The sequence below is a fragment of the Lagenorhynchus albirostris genome, chromosome 13, assembly GCF_949774975.1.
Source record: "Lagenorhynchus albirostris chromosome 13, mLagAlb1.1, whole genome shotgun sequence".
In the NCBI taxonomy this organism is placed as follows: domain Eukaryota; kingdom Metazoa; phylum Chordata; class Mammalia; order Artiodactyla; family Delphinidae; genus Lagenorhynchus; species Lagenorhynchus albirostris.
This window is the reverse complement of record NC_083107.1, coordinates 34,574,822-34,599,577: the sequence shown is the minus strand read 5'-3', so window position 1 is coordinate 34,599,577 and position 24,756 is coordinate 34,574,822. Positions and strand designations below refer to the sequence as shown.

Below are 24,756 nucleotides of genomic sequence, written 5' to 3'. Positions count from 1 at the left end.
AACCTAAGTCCAAAATTAAGTTAAATTCTAAAGGAATTAGAGTCTAAAACCAAATCATTATGCCCTTGTGAATTAAAATCCTGAAATGAAACCAAAGTTCAGATAAATCCCTCCTCACTTTTAGATTCTGCTCAGGGTCATTCAAAGAGGTCTTTGATGCCTGGATAGAGTTGGGGCCTTAGTCACTCCAGACTCAGATGTCTCTCCCAAGGATGGACCTTAGAAGTTAATAAGACACAGGAGATTATTCCAGCACCACCTATAACGCTTTGGGCTTAAAAAATGTTCCCACAAAGAATGATGTTTCCAGAACCCAATATTTGGTAGAATTTAGACTCAACTACTTCGTCAAAGTCTAGAGCAGGAAATCAGGGTGTTCTAGGGAAGGAGAGTAAACAGGGAGAAGGCCTGGTAACATTCAGTCACCCTGGGCACTGATATTCCATGGCCTGCAGTGGCAGGACAGTCATGTAAAATTATTACCTTTAGATACCTGCAATCAAGTATCCATAGAAGGTGTAAATCAGCTATACTTCAATTAAAAGAAATTAAATTTAAAAAAAGGTGTCTGTAGAAGGCAAGGCTCTGGGTGATGTAGTATTTGATGCCATAGAGCATTTTTAATGAAATAAGGAGTATAATTCTTCTAATTGGGTTGGAGAACATAGGAAAAGAAAATGATGAGCTTGGACTTCAAATTCCCAGCTCCAAGGTCCACATTAAAGAACCTGGAAGCTCCAATGACTGCCCTTAAAGAAGTCCTAATCTCCTATAGCCAGGAAACTAAAACCAAGGTCTAATCCTGTGGGTGGCTGAATTACAACACAAATTGAATCCCCAATAGTGTAGTACCTCTTTTGTTAAAGTTAGGCATTGATTGGGATGGAATGGGGCCCTGACAACTGGGATGGGGGTATACGAGCAGATTCCAGTGAAGCTGGGGACCTTGAACCCCACATTCTGCAGAGCCTTCTTTGCCATAGAAGAAGGCTTTTCACCATCTGAGAGGTTACTCTCCTCTTGCCTGAAGATCTTGTAGTGAACCTCCAAAAGACCTAACCCCCCTCACCATTCCATCTTAGATCTATAACTAAACTCAAGTCTCCAAAGCCCCAGAAGGAGGCTTCCCTGGTGGCGCAGTGGTTGAGAGTTCGCCTGCCGATGGCGGACTCTCCCCAGCATGGCAGGGGACACGGGTTCGTGCCCCGGTCCGGGAAGATCCCACATGCCGCGGAGCGTCTGGGCCCGTGAGCCATGGCCGCTGAGCCTGCGCGTCCGGAGGCTGTGCTCCACAACGGGAGAGGCCACAGCAGTGAGAGGCCCACGTACCGCAAAAAAAACAAAAAACAAAACAAAGCCCCAGAAGGTGAAATTATGATCCATGGGGAGGGGTGATAAACACCAACAGAACTGCATGATTTTGCCAATTGGATCTGGTTGAATTTATTGATAGGGGCTCAGTATATAGAGATTCTAGATTCAATGTTAGCTCAAGGGGCTAGAAATAGCTTTAACAGTTTGCTTTGTTAGTTGACTGAAACCTGGACCAAAATGTTGCCCACAATCAATAAGGTGAAATGGCAGAACTTCCTTGATATGATTTAAAGCAGGGATAGGCACACTTTTTTGTAAAGGGCCAGATAGTAAATATTTAAGCTTTGGGGACGAAGAAGCAAAATTGAGTATATTATGTAGGTACTTATATAACAAGAGAGCAAATTCCTGTCGCACCCCTCCTGGTTTGCCTGGGGTGAGCCATCTCAGTGGTGAGCAGAGACATTCTAGGGAAGGAGAGCTGCTGGCCTCGGGCAAGGAGTGCAGGGCTGCTGCCCTGTCAGTTTCACTCTGCCCCCATCCCTGCCTCCCAGAGAGCCTGGCTGTGTCCCCTGGGGGCACCACACTGGAGATGAGACAACTTGCTGAGCCACTGCCTTCTGAACTGAAATTCTACTGCTTGTTGTCCAGCGGTTACCAGCAGTAGAGTCCCCAGTATATATAGATGGTAATCAGCAGACCCCAGAGCAGCAAGGTATGACCACCAGCCAGGGAGGCAGGCTCTGGGAGTAGACGGGGGAGAGGAACAGATGGGGATGCAGTGCTAGCTGGCTCTAGCAGTCTCCACTGGTGAGGACTAGATTTGGCCCATGGGCTTTGTTTGCTGTGATTTGAGCAAGTTAATTAATCTCTTCAAGGCTCAATTTTCTCACCTGTAACAGGATGATCATAAAGGTGTCTATCACATAGGATTGTTGAGAAAATTAAGTCGTATAAAACTTGATCCCTCGTACATTGTAAGGACCTGGTGAAAGCTAGTCATCATTATTCATAGCTTCGATATGTGGGCCATGTTGGAAAAATGGTTAAGGGTTTAAAGGTTTGCTGTTTTATGGGATACCATGTCAATATGAAATAACAAATGTGGTAAGATAACTAAGTAACAAAGAAAAATAGGTTAAGATGGATCTTTATTCAAATCTTCTTAAAACTATGATGGATACTAATTGGATAATAGTTGAAAAATATTTAAGAAATGGTTCAGTAGAGATTCCTCAGAGGGGCTAAGAACCAAAATGTCAACGGTGGAATTCAGAAACGTATTGGCTAAAAATGCCATCAGCTGCTGAGTAAGGAAATATAAGTAAGTCCTGGTCAGCATAACACTCCACTTGGAATCACATCCCCTCATCTGAGAGTCTGATATTATGATAACGCTCTATGTAAAAGGCACAAAACAGGAAGGTTTCTCTCCATTCCTGCACAAAGCCCCCCATCACTGGGCAGGCTTCATTTGCCTGAACCAGGAAGCCACACACGCATAGGGAAGGCCCACAGAGCACAGAGCACTGGGGCTGAAGCAAGAACTTGATAAGCCTTGAACCCCAAACGAGTCTGAATTCACTGATGTGCTGAACCAAACCCCCTCCCCAGCACCACCACCTCATTTGCCCCTCATCTGGAGGGGGATGTGATGTGAGATGCAATTTGGATGATCACGTTTACTCCCCACAAAGCCCTAAAGCTTAAAAAGAAGATCCAGTCATTTTGGATGAATTTTTCCCCCTAAAATGTCTCGCCTATTTCCTTGCCATCTTAAACACGCCACAAGAAACTTATTCAGTTTCTTGTTGATGGGGATGCATCATCACCTTGAACATCCATGCCATCAATACAGGAGGTGAGATTATTAAACTATCTCCCATACATGAAATGGCCCCAGAGCAGTGTTGGTTCAGACATCCTTTTCCTTTGTTTATGCTTCTGATCATTTTACTGTGTCCTCCTTTGTTGCCACCCACCAGTTTTCATTTTCTAACTTAACCAATACCCTGGCATTCATTCTATCCTATTCCCATATTTCAATGAAATGGCGACATCTTGGTTTTTTGTTTGTTTGTTTTTTGCGGTACGCGGGCCTCTCACTGTTGTGGCCTCTCCCGTTGCGGAGCACAGGCTCCGGACGCGCAGGCTCAGCGGCCATGGCTCACGGGCCCAGCCGCTCCGCGGCATGTGGGATCTTCCCGGACTGGGGCACGAACCCGTGTCCCCTGCATCGGCAGGCGGACTCTCAACCACTGCGCCACCGGGGAAGCCCGGATTTTTAAAAGACACAAAAATATTTAAAACACAAATATCTGAAAGACACAAAATATACAAAAATTTTAAAACAAATATACAAAAGATATGAAATACGTGCAAACTGCTTTAAAAGTTTTATAAGAACAGGTAAAGTAAAAAGATGTTTTGCTTTAATTTTTTTTCTGAAGGAAATTCATCTGTAAGACCCTTTACCCCGTCTTCTTTCAAACCAGCTTTCCTTGTAGCAAATACACGCCTGCTAGTGTTCTGTCAATACACTATCATTTTTAATGGATTCCATGGTCAAAGTTAAGTAAGTTTGGGAAACACTATCCCTCTAATCTCACCAAAAAAAGGTTTAAAAATCATAGTCCAAGAAGTTGAGGAGTTGATGTGGCCTAGGAAATCCAGGTTAACCCTTGTAAAGAGAGCCCACTACTTATTACTTTTATTCAGCGTCCTGTTGTATTTTTTTAATTCATAACAAAGCAGGTTATGAAAGTAGGTCACATCCGTTGAGAGAAATTCCAATTGTATGGAAGTGCACAAAGTCCTTCCCTGGTGGACTATAGACTCTGTGGGGAGAGTCATGCCCGTTTCATCTACCCCAGTCTCTCCAGGCCCTAACCCTGCACACAGTAGGGGTTCAGCACCCCTTTCCATGGTTAACAGGCTAAGGTGTTGTCCTGCAGACCTTTCCTACACAAAGTTTTAAAAATAAACCTTTAATTTTAGAATAGTCTCAGATTTACAGAAAAATCATGAAGATAATACAGAGAGTTTCTATATACACACACCCACTTTCCCCTGTTTTTAACATCTTACTCTAGTATGGTACATTTGTCACAATTAATAAACCAATATTGACACTTTATTCAGATTTCCTTAGTTTTTACCTAACGTCCTTTTCTGGTCAGGATCCCATCCAGGACACCACACAACATTTAGTCATCCTGTCTCTTTAGGTCCCTCTCGGCAGTGACAATTTCTCAGGCTTTGCTAGTTTTTGATGATCTTGGCAGTGTTGAGGAGTGCTGATCAGGTGTTTTGTAGAATACCCCTCTATTGGAATTTGTCTGACGTTCTTCTCATGACTAGACAGGTTTGTGAGTTTTTGAGAGGAGAACCATAGAAGTAAAGTGTCATCCTCATCACATCACATTAAGGGTATGTATCATCCATATGACTTATTGCTGTTGATATTAACCTTGGCTGCTTTGCAGATTTAACCATCCCCCACATACGGCCAAATGGAATCCCTCTGCCTTTCACATCAAGATGGGGATCTGATTCCAGTTCGTAACAGTGTCCGCAGTTAGCTTGGACTTGGGCAGCCTAAACACTGAAATGATTCAAAAGAGAAACATGTGACCTTCACACTGGCCCTGAGTATGGGAGGAGGGTGCAGGGTGGAGAGGATTCAGGATGACCTGCCCGCTTCAACAACATGCCAAACCCACCAGGGAGGCTTGCCAAGGGCCAAGGTCAGCTGCCAAGTAGCGCCAAGTGCCCAGTCCTTTTCCTATCCACCAATGTTGACCTTTCACGGTGCAGCTTCTGCAAGTGCCTTCTGTGGGTGGTGACTCACCCCCCAGCACTCTCAGAGGCAGTAAGGGCCCAGAAAAGCTGGGCCAGAATGCGAAGGGAAGAGGAAAGAACAAAAGGAATTAGATCTGACAAGTTCACCAGAAAATGTCTAACCTGCCCCTCTGTTACACTGGGTAGTTTTGCTGGACTCTTCCTTACATTATTCAAGCATAACATGAACAAGAATTCAAACTCTTTTTTTCCCACTTTATAAATTCTTGTTTAAAAAATTTTATTGAAGTATAGTTGATTTACAATGTGTTAGTTTCTTCTCTACTGCAGAGTGATTCAGTTATACGTAAACTCTTTTTCATATTTTTTTCCATTATGGTTTATCATGGAATATTGTATATAGTTCCCTGTGCTATACAGTAGGACCTTGTTGTTTATCTATCCTATATATAATAGTGTGCATCTGCTAATACCAAACTCCCATTTCTTCCCTCCCTACCCCCCTTGGCAACCACAAGTCTGTTCTCTATGTCTGTGAGTTGGTTTCTGCCTTGAAGATACGTTCATTTGTGTTGTCTTTTAGATTCCACACATAAGTGATATCAATATGGTATTTTGTCTTTCTCTGTCTTACTTCACTTAGTATGATAATCTCTAGGTCCATCCACGTTGCTGCAAATGGCATTGTTTCATTCTTTTTTATGGCTGAGTAATATTCCATTGTATATAGATACCACATCTTCTTTATCCATTCATCTGTCAATGAACATTTAGGTTGTTTTCATGTCTTGGCTATTGTAAATAGTGCTGCTATGAACATAGGGGTGTGTGTATCTTTTTGAATTAGAGTCTGGATATGTGCCCAGGAGTGGGATTGCTGGATCATATGGCAACTCTATTTTTAGTTTTTTGAGGAACTGTCATACTGTTTTCCATAGTGGCTGCACCAATTTACATTCTCACCAACAGTGTAGGAGGGTGCCTCTTCTCTACACCCTCTCCAGCATTTGTTATTTGTAGACTTTTTAATGATGGCTATTCTGACTGGTGTGAGGTGGTACCTTATTGTAGTTTTGATTTGCATGTCTCTAATAATTAGTGATGTTGAGCAACTTTTTATGTGCCTATTGGCCATCTGTGTGTCTTCTTTGGAGAAATGTCTATTTAGGTCTTCTGCCCATTTTTTGATTGGGTTGTTTGGGGTTTTTTTTGTTACTGAGTTGTATGAGCTGTTTGTATATTTTGGAAATTAAGCCCTTGTCTGTCGCATCTTTTGCAAATATTTTCCCCCAGTCCATAGGTTGTCTTTTTGTTTTGTTTATGGTTTCCTTTGCTGTGCAAAAGCTTGTAAGTTTGATTAGGTCCCATTCATTTATTTTTGCTTTATTTCTATTGCCTTGGAAAACTGACCTAAGAAAAGATTGGTACTGTTTATGTCAGAGAATGTTTTGCCTATGTTCTCTTCTGGGAGTTTTATGGTGTCATGTCTTATATTTAAGTCTTTAAGCCATTTTGAGTTTACTTTTGTGTGTGGTGAGAGGGTGTGTTCTAACTTCATTGATTTGCGTGTGGCTGTCCAACTTTCCAAACACTATTTGCTGAAGAGACTATCTTTTCCCCGTCATATATTCTTGTCTCCTTTGTTGAAGATTAATTGACCGTAATCGTGTGGGTTTACTTCTGGGCTCTCTATTCTGTTCCATTGATCCATATGTCTGTGTTTGTGCCAATACCATGCTGTTTTGAATACTGTAGCTTTGTAGTATTGTCTGAAGTCTGGGATGGTTATGCCTCTTGCTTTGTTCTTTTTCCTCAGGATTGCTTTGGCAATTCTGGGTCTTTTACGGTTCCATATATATTTTAGGATTATTTGTTTCACTTCTGTGAAAACTGTCATGGGTAATTTGATAGGGATCACCATAAATCTGTCTCTTGCTTTGGGTAGCATGGCCATTTTAACAATATTAATTTTTCCAGTCCAAGAGCATGGGATATCTTTCCATTTCTTCAATTTCCTTTATTAATGTTTTGTAGTTCTCAGGATATAATTCTTTCACCTCCTTGGTGAGGTTTATTCTAACTTTTTATTTTATTTTATTTTATTTTATTTTAAAAGGGATTGTTTGTTTACATTCCCTTTCTGATATTCCATTGTTAGTGTAAAGAAATGCAACCGATTTCTGTATGTTAATCTTGTATCCTGCTACCTTGCTGAATACCTTTATCAGTTCTAGTAGTTTTTGTGTGGAGTCTTTAGGGTTTTCGATATATAGTATCATCAAATTGTTTTTCATTGGTACAGATAGGATTTGGAGCATTGTTTGTCTTCCCCCTCTTTATTCTGACACATTAACTAGTTCAAGTAACTGAACTAGATCACACAAAATATAATAAAAGTATGTTATATAACTTATTTTACAAAATAATAAAAGTATGTTATATAACTATTATTTTAGTTAATGTTTATTAAGCATTTTACAATGCATCAGGAATTGTGCTAATTATTTTATGTACATACCTCATTTAATTCTCAGCAACCTGATGAGTTTGTTAGCCCTATTTTCTAGAGGATAAAATGAGACACAGAAAAGTTAAGTAACTTGCCCAAGATCACACAGCTGATAAGTGACCAGGAAGGTTATAAATACAGCCTGACTTCTCACTCCATACTGCTATACAGTTGAACAAATCACTACACGATATTACTATACTATTCAAAAACAGCTACACCACTGCTATACTGTTCAACTAACCACCCACTCTACTGCTACCCTGCTCAGCAAGCCCCTATACTATACAGTAGTGTCTACAATGCTCCCAGCAACTTGCGAAGTGCCAAGAGTAGGAAGATGAATAAAACAGGGTCCTGGCCAAAAGGATCTCACTGTTGGTCCACTTATCCCCAGAAGTGCAGGGGATCCAGAAGTTCCCACATGCCCACGAGCCAACTCTGTAGTACTAGAAGAGTTGGCTATCTAGAGGAGACCTCAAATCAGGATACAGAATTTCAGCATGTGATGATTTGGGGACCAAAGGAAATGGCATGGAACATGACCATGATCCCAAATAACTAACAGTATTCAAAATGTCGAAAATTAGTTCAGTGCCAGCCCATCAGAAAATACATACACCCATCATGATGGAGGACAGGCCAGACAGAACACTGTCAGTTGTGGAGGGGCTGGGATGGGCTGGACATTAGCCTTGAGACAACCCCCAGAGACGGAGAAGCAGGGGCCCTTTGGGCGCTCTCAGTCACCTAGGAGCTCCTCAGTGCCATCATGAGGAACGCTAGAAGGAGGAGGAGGGTTGATTAGGTTTTCAGCATCCCCAGAGTATTATTGTGTGTGGAAAAGAACACCAGCTGTTACTCATGTTTTCATTAATATTGTTTTAGCTTATAAACCTGTGAGCCTGTATTTTTCCTAAAGCCTCTAAGCTCAACATACAGATTTTATTTATTTACAAATCTAGCAATTTTTGTGTTGAAATAAAAATACTCTCTTTAAAATTTTTTATTATTTACAGTGTTGCATTAGTGTACAGCAAGATGATTCAGTTATATATATGTATGTATGTATACATACACATGTATATATATATATTCTTTTCCATTATAGTTTATTACAAGATATTGAATATAGTTCCCTGTGCTATACAATCTTCGTTATTTATCTATTTTATATATAGTACTTTGTATCTGCTAATCCCAAACTCCTAATTTATCCCTCCCCTCCTTTCCCCTTTGGTAACCGTAAATTGGCTTTCTGTCTGTGAGTCTGCTTCTGTTTTGTAAATAAATTCATTTGTATCATATTTTAGATTCCATATATAAGTGGTATCATGTGCTATTTGCCTTTCCCTGACTCATTAATACTTCACTTAATATGATAATCTCTAGGTCCACCTATGTTGTCGAATATGGCATTATTTCATCCTTTTTTTATGGCTAATCATCACATATATATACCCCACATCTTCTTTATCCATTCATCTGATGATGGACATTTAGGTTGCTTCCATGTTTTGGCTATTGTAAATAGTGCTGCTATGAATATTGGGGTGCATGTATCTTTTCAAATTAGAGTTTTCTCTGGATATGCCCAGGAACACTTACTTTCTCTTTCTGTTTGATTTAATCTCAGTAAGCTTATACGTTTGACATTACTTTCTCCCTAAACATTTACAAACTTGACTAATTAAATTCATTTACAGATTTCAAACCACAGTCACCAACATGACATATCTGATTCTCTCAACAACTTCAAACATCAAACGGCAGACTTATACATTTTAAAAGTAAAATCTTCATAATGACTCAAGTTACTCTTATAAATCAAAATAGATTTACAAATTTAATAAATAAATCAGATTAACTTAATCACTTAGAGCGTCATAAAGAACAAGCAGCACAAGATCTTTAAAACTTGCTGCTGTACTTAAGCACAATTGGACACTAAGGTATCAATGCTGTTGATTCATTACTTCACCCTGGAGTTACAGATTACTCACATAATGAAGGCGAAAACAATTGCCATTTTAGGCTTGTTATAGCAACTGAGGTCATGGACTCTGGATGTTGGAGGTCCCCAGGGCTCAGCGCTGGGACTTCTCATTTTCTCTTTCTGCACTCACTTACTTGTCATCTCATCCAGTCCTGTGGCTTTGACTGCCATCTACATGCTGATGACTCCCTATTGTACTTCTCGAGCTCTGGTAGGCATTAATGTTGCTCACTCATTATTTCTGGTTCTTCTCTTTCTAGAAACACAGGAAAATTGTACTTCCTTACCCTCAACTTGAGGTTAACTGTGGCTATGGGGCTTGCCTTGGCCAAGGAAATGTGAGTGGAGTTATGGGCCACTTCAAGGCAGAAGCATTTCATTGCTGCTGTGAGACTCTGCAGCTCTTTTCTTCCTCTTGCCACAGCAAGAGGAAGTAGAGCCTCTATCAGTCTGACTTTCAGAGTGAAAATGACATGGGGCAGAGCCCTACACATAAGACATCAACTTTTGTTGAGTTGATCCAGTGAGATTTTGGAGTTTTGTTACTGCAGCCTAGCCTTGCCCATCCTAATATTTATCAGCCCACACCTCTCTCCTGAATGCCAGACACAGATTCCAGATACTGACTCAACAGCTCCACTGGGATGTCAAGACAGATATTTCAAACCTAATAAGCCCACAACTGAATTTCTTAACTTCCCCCCTAAAAACCGTGCTGCACTCAGCGTTCCCCACCTCAGGGGGAGGTCAGTTCTGTCCTTCTAGTTGCTTAGGCCAGAAACCTCAGAGCTATCCTTGTCTCTTCTCTTTCTCTCACATCCTATGTCCAATTCATTAGCAAACACCTTCGGCCCTACCTTCAAAGTATATTCAGAACTGAACCATTTCTCATCACCTCCTGTGCCACCACCCTGACCTAAGTCACCATCACCTCTCAACTTGGATAATTACAACAGCCTCCCAACAGGTCTCGCCTCTTCTATTCTAGCGCGTCCTTACAGTCTTTTCTTTTCTTTTTTTTAATATTTATTTATTTATTTGGCTGCATTGGGTCTTTTGTTGCAGCACGCAGGACCTTCGTTGCAGCATGTGGGATTATTCGTTGCGGCACGCAGGCTTTTCGTTGCGGTGCACGGCCTTCTCTCTAGTTGTGGCGTGCGGGTTTTCTCTTCTCTAGTTGTGGCGTGGGTTCCGGGGTGCGTGGGCTCTGTAGTTTGCGGCACACGACTCTCTAGTTGAGGAGCGTGAGCTCAGTAGTTATGACGCGTGGGCTTTGTTGCCCCGTGGCATGTGGGATCTTAGTTCCCCGACCAGGTATCGCACCCGCGTCCCTTGCATTGGAAGGCAGATTCTTTACCACTGGACCACCAGGGAAGTCCACCTTACAGTCTTATTCTTAACGCAGCAGATCATTTTAAACGATTCAAATCATGCCCCAAACCCTGCAGCAGCGCTCCATTTCACTCAAGATAAAAGCCGGGGTCTTTATAATGACCTGCCAGGCCCTACTCAGTGTGATTCTTTCCACACCTCTCTGAACACAGCTTCCATCAGTCTCCCCTTTATTCATTTCACTCCAGCCACACTGGCCTCCTTGCTGTTCCTTGAACACACTAGGTAAATTTCCAAGTTAGGGCTTCTGCTCTAGCTATTCTCCTGGCCTAGAATATTCTTTCCCCATCTCATCTCCTCCAAGTTTTTATCATATCTCACTTTCACAGTGAGGCCTACCTGTTTCATCCTGCAAACTGCCCACCTCAGGGTCTCCTCATTCTTTTTACCCTGTTCTTTTTCTTTTATCCGTAGCATTTCCCACCCTCTAACCTATTATGTAGTCTATTTTTTTATTAGGCTTATTGCATATGGATCTCGCTCACCTAAAACGTAAAACTTCCTGAGGACAGATATTTTTGTGTTGTTTTCACTGTTGTACCCCAGGTTCCTGGCATGGTGCACATAACAGGCACCCAATAAATGTTTATTAAAATAATCGGTCAAATACTAAATATGTGAATTACTGTTTGGGACTGGAACACAGGATCAGAGTTCTTTTTCCAGGATAATCTTGTCCAAGCATTTTTTGGCTGAGCTAAATTGTTAACTTCCTGGATTTTACTGGTACTACTTAGGTGCTAACTAAATCTGACTGTGGCGTGTGTATGTTTGCATTAGCATAAAGAGCTTTTTCTGCAAACACTACCTGAAACTCCTAACTGCCTTTCTTTGAATGTACTATACTTTAGTTGCTCCTTTTAAGTGTCATTATGTACTCATGTTTTGCATAGAATTTTGTTTTTCCTTTTCAATGTTCAGGTTGTCACAATCTGACCGATGGGAGTCCCAGAGATCTTTGCAAGCATTTGTGCTTTTTCAAAACAGTAGGATTTTCTAACCCACTTCTGCTTTCTCTGCCCCAAACATAGAATAATAGACTCAGCTGCTCTCCAAGGAGCCCTGGTTCCTTTTAGCAGAAAGTCATACTAGAGACCATAATCTGGGTGCTTTAGGGATGGATACCAGATTGCTCCCTAGGAACACAGGTGGAGACAGCATCACTACTAGACCACTTTATTGACAGGTAGATTTGGTGTATCTTTAAAAGATTTCATTAGTCAGCATCCAGTCAGGAAAACAGAAATCACACTAGGAATTTCCAGTAGGAGAGACATAAGATAGACGATTAATTACAAAAGTGTTAGGTAGCTGGGGGGAAAAAGCAAACAAGGCATGCTGAGGTAAACCAGAGATTAATAACTGAGGGCACAACTGCCACTGGGCTGGGGATCAGAAGGGAAGGGGTGGTGTTACCAGAAACCAGAATTGCAGAGGAGGGCTGGGCAGGCCTGACACCCAGGCCTCTGCCCACAGGTGTGCGCTGGGTCCTGGATGAAGAGGCAGGTGGGTGGGACTCCGAGTGATGAGGAAGACGTGGCCCCGCTGACGGGGGCACCTCCAAGGGGCTGCGCGAGACTGGGGCTGGGACGGCGGAAGGAAGCTAGAAGCGGAGCTGGAGCTGTCCAGGACCGCTAGCCGTCTCCCGACAGGAGGCAGGAACAAGAAAACAGCCTTCTTTTCCTTTCTTCCACCCTCCCAGTCCCCACTAGAACCACAGGAAGCCGGCTGGCCAGGGAAACTGGGAAGGGTGGCTCAGCCCGAACATCACAGAGAGGACGGTGGCCTGGACTGGGGCACAATAGTGGATAAGCAGCACAAAGGTCATGAGGTCACCCGGACCTTCCAATTAAACTCCAACTTCTTTTTTTTTTAATTGAATTATAGTTGATTTACAATGTTGTGTTAGTTTCTGGCGTATAGCAAAGTGATTCAGATATATTCTTTTTCATATTCTTTTACATTATGCTTTATTACAAGATATTGAATATAGTTCCTTGTGCTATAATCTATTTTATATATAGTAATGTGTATCTGTTAATCCCAAGCTCCTAATTTATCCCTCCCACTCACCCCTTTCCCCTTTGGTAACCATAAGTTTGTTTTCTATATCTGTGTAAACTCCAACTTCTTTAAGTCCTCTTTTCTCAAAAAAGAGTCTTGTTTTAGTATAAAATATTTTCTGAGTTACTAGTTTCTTCAAATTTCATATCATTTCTTATCAATTTTAATATATCAAATATATACATACTGTCATATAAACCTATGTACTTAAATATCAATATAACATTAATGGACACTATTACTTACTAGTATCCATTTATATTTTACTCAGAGTCTGACCTAGGCTGGAATTACATTCCCTTCCTCTCTCTCTCTCTCTCTCTCTCTCTTTTATTATGATAAAATGTACATAATATAAAATTTACCATGTTGGGACTTCCCTGGTGGTCCAGTGGGTAAGACTCCGTGCTCCCAATGCAGGGGCCCCAGGTTCTATCCCTGGTGGGAGAACTAGATCCCGCATGCATGACGCAACTAAGAGTCCGCATGCCACAACTAAGACCCGGCGCAGCCAAAATAAATAAATTAATTAATTAATTTTAAAAATAAATAAAATTTACCGTCTTAACCATTTTTAAGTGTACACTTCAATAGTGTTAGGTATATTCGCACTGTTGTGCAACCAATCTCCAGAACTCTTTTCAGCTTGCAAAACTGAAACTCTGTACCCTCTAAACAATAATTCACAATCCCCCCTCCTCCCAGCCCCTGGAAACCACCCTTCTACTTTCTGTCTTTCCAAATTTGCCTACCGTAGGTGCCTCATAGAAGTGGAATCATACAATATTTGTCCTTTTGTGAACGGCTTATTTCACTTAGCATAATGTCTTCAGCGTTCATCCATGTCATAGCACAGGTCAGAATTTCCTTCCTTTTTAAGGCTTTCTAATATTCTGTTATATATATATGTATACACACCCACAGCATTTTGTTTATCCATTCATTTGTCAATGGACATCGGTCGCTTCCTCCTTTTTGGCTATTGTGAGTAATACTGCTATGAACATGGGTGTACGTTTCCCTCCTCTTTCGTAATCTTTTTATAGACCCTCATTCTATAGGAGTGGCTCTTAACATGTCAGACCTAGCACTTTCTCTCATTCTAAAATGAAGTTCATAAGTAATATAGCCTGTCTACCAGATAATTTAAGGAAAATCAATATAATAAAGTATCTATTTCATTGTGAGTAAATACCTGAGAACAATCACACAGAGCACGTAACAAAATAGTCATATGCTTGCACGTTGCTCGCGGTGGACACAGCCACGAACGTTCAATGTCTCAGGAGCATGGCATTGGAGATTTGAGTACCACAAGTAGCGTTGCTTGGTGGCATGATTTCGTAATATGGGTAACCAACACAGTAAAGTTTGAAACAAAGCAACTTTTTTCAATGTCATGGCAATTGTAATCTTAGAAAGGCAGTGCATATTTATGTTGGACAAAGAATAATTGATGTTTCTATGTAAAACAGAATTAGGTTCTTGGCTCAGATCTTTTTTTTTAAATATTTTTCCTTTTATTCATTTTTGGGGGGGGTGTTAATTTATTTTATTTATTTTTGGCCGCATTGGGTCTTTGTTGCTGCACATGGGCTTTCTCTAGTTGCAGCGAGCGGGGGTTTTTCTTCGTTGCAGCACGCGGGCTTCTCATTGCGGTGACCTCTCCCGTTACAGAGTATGGGCTCCAGGCGCGCGGGGCCCAGCAGTTGTGGCTCGTGGGCTCTCGAGCGCAGGCTCAGCTGCCGTGGCGCACAGGCCCAGTTGCTCCGCGGCATGTAGGATCTTCCCGGACCAGGGCTCGAACCCATGTCCCCTGCATCGGCAGGCGGATTCTCAACCACTGCGCCACCAGGGAAGCCCCGGCTCAGATCATTTTAAACAGATTATTCCCCATATAGAGCATTGAAATTGGTGAAGAACACACGGGATGATTTGTCATGCAGGATGGTCCAGTGATTTGCAAGACGTCTAGCATCTTTAGCCCATGCCACTAGATGCCAGTAGTACCTGCTCAGTCATGAGGACAGTCAAGGAATGCCCCAGACATTTCCTAAATGTCCTCTAGGAGGCAGCACCACACACATTAAGAACTGCTGCTCTAACTTAGGTGTCCATCGACAGATGAATGGATAATGAAGATATGGCATATGTATACAATGGAATATTACTCAGCCATAAAAAGAAATGAAATTGAGTTATTTGTAGTGAGGTGGATGGACCTAGAGACTGTCATACAGAGTGAAGTCAGAAAGAGTAAAACAAATACCGTATGCTAACACATATATATGGAATCTAAAAAAAAAAAAGGGTTCTGAAGAACCTAGGGGCAGGACAGGGATAAAGATGCAGACATAGAGAATGGACTTGAGGACACGGGGAGGGGGAAGGATAAGCTGGGACAAAGTGAGAGAGTGGCATGGACATATATACACTACCAAATGTAAAATAGATAGCTAGTAGGAAGCAGCCGCATAGCACAGGGAGATCAGCTCCGTGCTTTATGACCACCTAGAGGGGTGGGATTGAGAGGCTGGGAGGGAGACGCAAGAGGGAGGAGATATGGAGATATATGTATATGTATAGTTGATTCACTTTGTTATAAAGCAGAAACTAACACACCATTGTAAAGCAATTATACTCCAATAAACATGTTAAAAAAAAAAAAGAACTGCTGCTCTATAAGTAACTAGAGTCTCTGTGTCTCTATTAAAGTCAACCAATAAAGCTGTGTAACCGTGGCAAGCACAAGGAAAAAAACCTTGCAGACTTATTGGACTATTTGGCCAATTAGTGTGCTCTGAAATCCACTGCCAAGTTTATGCCAAGGCCATGTGTCCCACAGGTTTCTCCAGCCAATGGCTGGGCACAGTGGGATACTAAGGCCAACCTGTTCCTGGAAGGCTTGAGACTCCTCTCACAGCTGACTTTGCCTTGAGGTTCCCTGGTAGCCTTGCTGACCTTTCTTGGCTGCACGACAGGCTAGGATGTTTCCACCCAACCTTCCTTCCCTCTTTCCTTCACTTGGGGTCAGACTTGCATTGCCCTCTGACAGCTCTGCTAGTTCCGCTCCCTCTCTACTTTCTCTCAGAAGTGTCTCCACAATAAAATCCTTGTGCATTTTATCCTAGCTTGGCATATGCTTCTTTGAGGACTTGGAGTAACATAGTAACAAAGAACCACAAAACCCCCATGGCACACAACAGTAGGAGTTTATTGTTTGTGCTTCTGGGGGCAGGGTTCGGGGCTGCTAACCAGACGGCTCTGCTGACCTTGGCTGGGCTTGCTCCCATATCCGGGGTTGACGGGCTGGTAGTTGATCTAGGATGACCTGCCCTATGATGACTTGGGACTCAGCTGGACTCCACACATCTCTCATCCTCCAGCAGGCTAGCCCAGGTGTGTTCTGATGGCAAGGGCACAGGCACAAGAGAAAAGCCCAGTGTATAAACCTATTTCAAATCTGTGCTTGCCTAGGGTCAGCTATACCCACTGGTTAAAGAAAATCATGTAGTTGAGCCCAGATGGAGTTGTACGACCCTGAAAAGTAACGTGACAAAGGGTCGGGATACAAGGAGAGGTGAAGAATGGGACTATTTTTGTAATCTACCACAGTGTCCATGCATTTTTCTTATTAATGAAGTACCACTTTTCAGTTTTTTTTTTAAATTGTAACCCCTCTTAAAATAATCACATCATGGTAGAGTCACTTACAGGTAGAAAGGAAGCCTGAAATTTTTGAGTATTTACCAAAAGACTCTGAGTTATCCACACAAGGCTATTTAAACTGGTTAAGATTTCCATTACATTCATTGTCAAGTTAAAGCCATTTTCTCCTCCCTGCAATGACCCAATGCTGTGACTGCCCATGACAAAGATTAGATCAGTTATAGATAGCAAATAACCTACATTTTCTTTGTACTTCAGAGTGATTTATTGAATTTTCAAACACCTTCCACACAAAAGTAGAGAAGTTCAGACATTATTTTTAAAATAAATTTGAGTAATTCAAAATTATCCCTAGGATAGTATCACTTACTTGCATTCTTTCTTAAGTAGGAAAATCTGTTGTGTTACAAGTTGGTAGCCAGGAACTACATCAAAGTCGAGGTGCACCTGTGGCTGTGGGCATTGTGTATAAACATCACTTGTCATGTATGTGGCCGCAGAGAATGAGTGGAGAACCACAGTGCTAGCCCACAGTGACCTCTCTGCTCCAAGCCCCTGTAACCCATGCCTTCCTACTAAGGTTGCTCAATCTGTTGTGCAACAAAGTGAAGGATGGAGGCTTTCCTTTCCGTTGTTTATTCTCTCTTGCAAAAAAAAAAAAAAAAATTAACGTTTCGTAAATTTGAAAAAAATCTGAGCCTACAGAAAAGTTTCAGGAACAAAACAGAGAGCACCCATATGCTCCTCACCTAGTTTTACCAGATGTTAACCTCTTGCCTCCCACACTATCGATACATTCTCTCTTTATATACACGTTTCCCCTCTACCAAGCCATCCAAGAGTGGTGGGCAGGCACCCTGGCACTTCACCCCTAAATAATTCTCCATCCTTTCCCAAGAAGGAGGCCATTGTCCTAGTATGGAGAACACTGTTGTCACACCTGACAAACTCAACATTAAGTTCAACATACAGTTTACGTGAAATTTGCCTAACTGTCTGAAAATTATCTTTTAATCCAGATCCCATTGCATTTAGTTGTTCTATCTCATTAATCTATTAACAGGAAGAATAAAAAATAGATGCCTGGGTCTTACCCTAGAGCTACAAAAAACAGAATTTCCAGGGTTGGAGCGCAGGAATCTACCCTTTTAAAACTGTTTCTGATGACTCTGATGAGAGTCACGTTTGGGGATCACTGAGTTCTACCTGGAAGGTTAATTATCTTTTCACCTGTCTATGGCTGTTTTCCCAAACAGATTTCAGGGAATTCTTGTGCCAGGAGTAATAAATTGCTGGGAGAACTATAACTCATTCTAATTGTGCCCTAACCATTGCCCCTCCCCTCTAATCCCACCTGCTTCTTACCCCTTAACATTATACTTAGAAGAACTTGAGTGGCAGGTTTTGAAGGCCCAGTCCTAGACTTTATCTTGGACTTCTCTTTATTCCAAATTCTGTTAATTCAATGACCTTGTAAATACTTTTGAATTGAATAATCTGGGGTGGGAGTAGGGGGATGTGGGAGGGAAGGATTGGCTTGTTGAAATGCAGATCTCTAGGCCCTCCTCTGGGCTCAGGAATATGCATTTTAGTCAGCTCCCTAAGTAGTCCGTACTCCCTTTTTTTGTATTTCATTCTAAGGGCCTTTCAGGGTGATTTACTCTTAGTAAGCAACTCAGTAAGCCTCTGGTTGTGTCATTGAAATAAACCTCTATGCTTAGAACCCTTGCCCACAAAACAGACAGCAAAAGAACTTTTCTTCCCGTCTTTTAACTCATCTCTTTCAATGCTCCTATTTGACCAATTCTCTCAGTAGAAAATGTCCTTCACAGAGCCTTAGCTTTTCTCTAAAACCATAGAAACAGGCATCTTATTTCTGCCTCACCCTGCCTTTTACTCCCACTCTGACCAAATTCCCTTTTAGTGTTGACTCAAATTGTTTATCTGAGTCTGTGCCTGACCTTTCGGTTCTAGTGACATCTTTATGGCCCCTTTTTTCTTTTTTCTTTTTGGTGGGTAGAGATGATGTGGAGGGGAGCCCAGAGGGTTACAGATTGTAAAGTCACCCACACTTTGATTCCAGTATGCCACTTTGAACTAAGTTGTCCATCATGGGAGAAAAAGAACCTGTTTATTATTTTGGAATTTCACCTTGCTTGCTCTGCTAGGTAATCTATGTGAAAAGCAAATATTCTTTTTTTGAAAATCACATTGCATTTTCTGCAAAGCTGTGTTTTGCTAACATGGAAAGAGTTAAGCTGAAGTTTAACCTTTTTAATATAGTCGTTAGTTAAAATATCTGGTGTCTCTTAGTCAAGGTAAAGAAGCACTCTAGAATCCAAATTTGCCTGTGATGAAGGATACAATTTTCCTTTTTCAGCCCATTCATTGGCGGAAAATAATTCCTGCCAGATGCTTGATGCCACTAGCAATTCTAGTGAAATAATGTGGAAAATACGAAACTGTCATCAGATATAAAGTTAGAACAGAGATAATCTCTTTACCAGAAGAAGCCAGCATGTGTGTATGATGCCGAATCCAGCCTCTGTACCCCGACACTGAGTTAAATCTTGGAGACGGAGTTTTGGGTGAAGTAGAAAAGAATAGGTTTATTACTTTGCCAGGCAAAGGGGGCCGCAGCAGGCTAAAGCCCTCAAAACTCTGAGTCCTGACCTGGAGGGGGTAGTGAGGAGTTTTATAGTAATGGCTCAAAGAGGGCGTGATCAGCTCGTGGACATTCTGATTGGTTGGTGGTGAGGTAAGTGGGAGTCAGCCAACATCAACCTTCTGGTTCCAACCTGTCTGGAGTCTACCTGCTTGTGGGCAGCATACTGTTAACTTTACCCACCTGGTGGAGGTTTCAGTATCTGTAAAGCAGCTCAAAGATATTGTTACGTGTATCCCTTGAGGGGGAACCGGGACCCTGCCCCAAGGCTACTCTATAGTTTCTTGACTATTCCTCCCTTGTCTCCACATCCCCTCCCTTCCCTAATTAGCAACTGTTTAAACCTGCCCGTTGGAACACAGGGAAGGTCATGGAGGCTGAAGGAAGCCTATTTCCTGTTATCAAGAAATGGGGGACACAGAAAGGCTTTTTTGCCCAGGAGCCTCACAGGGTCCTGCTCGGTTTCATGTATAATATCCATCGATACACGAGTATGTTGGGAGTGATAGACAGTCACTTTGACAAGGTAGGAAAAACACCATTCTTATCACCGCGTAAGTAAAAAATCCATATCATTGCTTTATTGAGAGAAACTGATTCTTCTTCACGATGAATGAGATATCCAGCCAGCCCCAGCTGTTCTAACCACACTAGCCTAGGTGCCAGGAGTGTGAATGAGTCATTTTGGACAGTCCAGCCTCATTAGTTGCAATGTGTAAAAGAACCAAGGATCACAGTGAATATGGCCCCAGCTGAGCCATCCCAGGCACCTCCAGGCATTAAGCCACCCCAGCTGAGGCTGCAGGCAGCATGCAGCAGAGATGGGAACCTCTGCTGTGTTCTCTCTGAATTTCTGGCCTACAAAATTACGATCACAGGGCTTCCCTGGTGGCACAGTGGTTAGGGATCCACCTGCCAATGCAGGGGACATGGGTTCAAGCCCTGGTCCAGGAAGATCCCACATGCTACAGAGCAACTAAGCCCATGCGCCACAACTACTGAGCCTGCGCTCTAGAGACCGCGAGCCACAACTACTGAAGCTCGCGCGCCCAGAGCCCGTGCTCCGCAACAAGAGAAGACACTGCAACAAGAAGCCCGCGCACTGCAACAAAGAGTAGGCCCCGCTCACCGCAACTAGAGAAAGCCCGCACGTAGCAACGAAGACCCAATACACCCCCACAATAATTAATTAACTAATTAATTAAATTTAAAATATATATATGATCATAAGAAACTGGTTGTTATTTTATGCCACAACATTTGGAGTGGTTTGTTATGGTAATAGATAACTGGGATAGATATTGAAGAGAGGGCTTGTATTGCTTGGCTATTGCCACAATAATGCATGCCTCCAAAACTCAGTGGGTTTCAACAACAGTATTTATTTTTCTGACTCATGGGGCTGTGCGTTGTCTGGGGTGCTCTCCTTTTGGCTGTGAGGGGGCTGGGCAAGGCAAACCTCTGTGGGCTGGTCTGAGACACACTCCTCTCTGTTCTGGTGCCAGGATGAAGGTGGAGCATCTACCTGGGGCACGCTGGGTGATGGATATTCAGGAATCCAAGTGCAACTCTGCAAAAACTTTTTACTCCTCTGCTTATTTTATTGGCCAGGTAGGTCACATGGTCAAGCTCAAAGTCAAAGGGGTAAGTACACGCCCATCCAAATGGGAGGAAGAAGAAAGGAGATACTCGCTGAACAGTACTCCAACCTATTGAGAGATTCAAGCATCAGATGATGGTGGTGGTGATAGTGAGTGGTGTCAGACTGGCCCAGTTTTAAGGTATTTCTGTAATTTGGTACTTATACATCTAGAACCCAGAGAGAACACTTGTGAGTGTAGTGGGGGAAGGTGTCTAAATATAGGAATCAATAATTATTTTATTTATTATGTTATAAATAATGTTTCTATTAATAATATAAATATTATTTGTCAGTTTATATGATTTATTGATACTAAATCCCTACAAGCAGGAGGCATGTAAAATTATGAAAAGACAAAGAAAATGTAATAGAACAAAAGGAGAGGGATTAAAAAAAAGAAAGAGAAAAAGAAGGCAGAAAATGAAACCCTTTACCAGCTGTTGGGGAGGCCAGGAGCAGACACCTGTTTCTTGGTTTGTGTCATATGTAGGCGGAACTGCTACAGGGCAGCCAGTCCCTGAAAGAAGTCCCAAGAGACCAGCTCCTCCTTAAGGAGAGGTTTTGCTAATTCAATGACAGATGCATCTGGCATGGCATAAGGCACCTCCAAACACTGCTCTCCCACTCAGCACCATACTTATAGCCAATGAAAGCACCAGCAGTGCAGGGAGTTCCCTACTCGCAGTTGAGGGTTAACTATTAATGCAGCTGTGAAGTGTGTGGGACCAGCCCAAAAAGCTATGGGCAGCAGGCAGAGTTAGAGCAAAGAGGCGTTAAGAAAGGCTTTGGGAGAGAAGTAGTATCTGAACTGGAACTGGATGCAGAGGCCAGAAAATGTGGAAGCAGCACAGTCTCATTTTTGTTGCATGTATAGAGGGCACAAGGCTGGAGAGTGAGCTGATCATGGTAAATCTTTTTTTTTTTTTTTTTTTTTTTTTTTGCGGTACGCGGGCCTCTCACTGTTGTGGCCTCTCCCGTTGCGGAGCAACAGGCTCCGGACGCGCAGGCTCAGCGGCCATGGCTCACGGGCCCAGCCGCTCCGCGGCATGTGGGATCTTCCCGGACCGGGGCACGAACCCATGTCCCCTGCATCGGCAGGCGGACTCCCAACCACTGCGCCACCAGGGAAGCCCCTGATCATGGTAAATCTTGAATGCCAGGTTGAAGAGCATATTTTTAGTTCAGTGGGAACCCTGAGAACTTTTGAACAAGAAGTAATCTGGGGCTTCCCTGGTGGCGCAGTGGTTGAGAATCCGCTTGCCAGTGCAGGGGACACAGGTTCGAGCCCTGGTGCTGGAAGATCCCACATGCCGCAGAGCAACTAAGCCCGTGTGCCACAACTACTGAGCCTGTGCTCTAGAGCCCGTGAGGCACAACTACTAAAGGCTGCGAGCCACAACTACTGAAGCCCATGCACCTAGAGCCCGAGCTCCGCAACAAGAGAAGCCACCGCAATGAGAAGCCCGTGCACCGCAACAAACAGTAGCCCCCGCTCACAGCAACTAAAGAAAGCCTGAGCCAATCAACAAAGACCCAAAACAGCCAAAAATAAATAAATATTAATTAATTTTTTAAAAAAAGAAGTGATCTGAAGCTGTCCTCCAATATCATTCTTTCCTACTTCTGTGGTAACAGAAGCCCCAGTTTTTAACCGGGTTCATGCCTGTGCAAATTAAGATTAGCTTTCCTAACTTCTCTTGCAGCTAGGTGTGGTCATGTGACTGAATTCTGGTGAATGAAATAGAAAGGAAATAGTGCGTGCCACTTTTAAGAAGTGTTCTCAAAGGGAGAAGGCATTGCGCCTTTTTTTTTTCCTGCTGGATGGAAGCCCAACCTAATCCTAACAGCATATTATTCATTAGGAAGATAGGCCTGGGGCAAGGCAAAATATAGGATGAGCACTGGAGGTGGGAAGATCTTGATAGTTGAGGTAAGAAGTGTGGAAATAAGAACTGAGCCAGTATGGCAGCTTTGGGAACGGATGGGAGGGGAGTATGGGATAAATATTGCGTAACGAGTGTCTGTGGGACTTGGGAATTGGTCAGGTGAGAGGAGACACCAGGAAGAATCAAAGGTCATTCTGAGGTTTCAAGCAGAGTTGACTGGGAAGTCAATGATGCTGGTAACAAAAATAGGGGAATCAGCAGGATGAGCAGGCATGAGGAAGGCCCCCAGGAGTTCAGTCTTGCACATGTTGAGTTGGGACGCCTGCAGGATACCCAGGTGGAGATGTAAAGCAGGCAGTTGGAAACGGCAAATCCTTTGCATAAAAGTGGTAGTCAAAATGAAGGGAGGGGCTGGTTGGCAAAACACAGAGTGTGTCTGTAGAAATTCCTCTTTCTTCAGTGCACACAGAAATAAACTTTTGCTCTGCAAAACCAGATAAAAATATGTAAGCTCTTCACCTGATTTGTACCCCCTCCCTCAAAAAAAACCCTACAAACTCCAGTCAGCAGCTGGCTGGCTGGCTTCAAGCCATGAAATCCTCACTGTCTCAAAATGTGGATATCTCCTTAAAGTTCTTTACTAAGGCGTATTGATTTGCATAAATTATCTGTGCTGGCATGTTTTAAGATGACTCCTTTTCAGCAAGAGATCTATAGTAAATTGTCTTCCTCCTTAATTCAGGTTGGCCACACGTAAGAAGGCTTCCCTTTCACAAAAGTCTTAAAAGAACAATTCCTTTCAAAAGCAGAATGAAAAAAATATGAAAATCTAATAAATGTGACAGTGAAACGACTCTGCAGAGGTTTCTCTCATATCTGCTGTGACCAGAACAGATGTTAAAATAAACACAATTTGAAATAAAAAGTAAACGAATCTAATGTGAACATTAAGGAACTTTTTTTTTTCTTTTTTTGGCCAAGACACGCGGCTTGTGGGATCTTAGCTCCCCGACCAAACCCAAGCCCTCAGCAGTGAAAGCTCGGAGTCCTAACCACTGGACCATCAGGGAATTTTCTAAGGAACCATCTGTTCAGCCTGGCTAAACTGCTGTCTGCACTATTTTCATACGATGGCTGGGGCCCAGGGGATGGAAAAGGTTAAAACCCAGTGGCTTGTGTGTTTCAGCTGAGGTTACAAGGTAGAAACGCGACTGGAAGTGGTGGTGGTAAGAGCTCTGTTTCTTCTCGAAGAGTTTTGGTCTTCAGCTCACATACAGCTGACAGCTGCCTGGCGACCCAGGGCCTATCCCGGCGGCCCCAAGCCACGCGCCTAGGAGCGCGCCCAGGATCCCCTCACGCGAGGACCCTTCCTAGGAGAGGCGGGCGGGCTCTCCGGCGGAAAACGGGCCGCGCGGGGGCGACAGCACCAACCTTGTTGGCAACCCCTCCCCTCCCCCAACCCCCAGGACAAGGAACGTCACCGCGTTCCACATTCTCCCCGACCCTCTGACCCCGAGGGCCCAGACCCCGGCCGGCCCGAGCGGCCCCGGCAGGTGCCAACGAGCCCTGGCTGTCCCTCAGGCCCCGCCACCCCCGCGGTCGCCGGGAGCGGGTCTCGGTTAGCGGGGCCTCCTAGGCTGCGGGCGCCGGGACTGACCGGCTACACCCGCACCCCAGCGGCCTCAGTAAGCGTCCCGGGCCGGGCCGCCCCTCCCCCCGCGCCGGTGGCCAGGAGCCGGGCGAGGGGCTCGCGGAGGAGACTCTCGGGCGCTGATTGGCCAGAGCCGAGGGGGCGGGGCGGTGGGTGTGAAGGGGGCC

The 24,756-nt window shown here is 43.3% G+C and overlaps 1 protein-coding gene across 1 annotated transcript in view; it reads left to right on the top strand.

The window, feature by feature from the left end:
- The first annotated feature begins 20,979 nt into the window (after window positions 1-20,979).
- Window positions 20,980-24,756, top strand: part of SLC1A4 (solute carrier family 1 member 4) — a 28,800-nt gene continuing 25,023 nt past the window's right edge. The window contains exon 1 of the mRNA XM_060169323.1: window positions 20,980-21,021. The gene's annotated coding sequence lies outside the window, so the exon portion shown is untranslated. The remainder of the gene's footprint in view (window positions 21,022-24,756) is intronic.